Genomic DNA, 362 nt, shown 5'->3' with positions numbered 1-362 from the left:
TTTAAAAATTTTCATCATCATGTATTCTTGATTTTTCTTCTTAGTTTAATGTTGATTTTTGAAGTTGGAGATAAAGATTAAAGATGTTTCAAATTTTCTAGATACCCTATATACCCAGGATTAAACAGAAAAATGGAGTTGCACTTTTCATTTTTCACTTCACCTTTCTTTTAGTAGGTCTCTTGCCGAGCTCTATCAACTCTAAATATTCTCCCTAATAGTTCTATTCGGTGAGGGCGACCGAGCGATCAACCTTGACATCATTCAATGTGGAGTTATTATATTTCACTTGTGTGTATGACACACGTATCATTGTTGAGTGGGTTGAGCCAAGGTTAAGGTAGCTAATTACTTGGGCAATG

The sequence above is a fragment of the Phalaenopsis equestris genome, unplaced genomic scaffold, assembly GCF_001263595.1.
Source record: "Phalaenopsis equestris unplaced genomic scaffold, ASM126359v1 Scaffold000861, whole genome shotgun sequence".
Taxonomy (NCBI): Eukaryota; Viridiplantae; Streptophyta; class Magnoliopsida; order Asparagales; family Orchidaceae; genus Phalaenopsis; species Phalaenopsis equestris.
Note: the sequence above shows the minus strand (reverse complement) of the source record.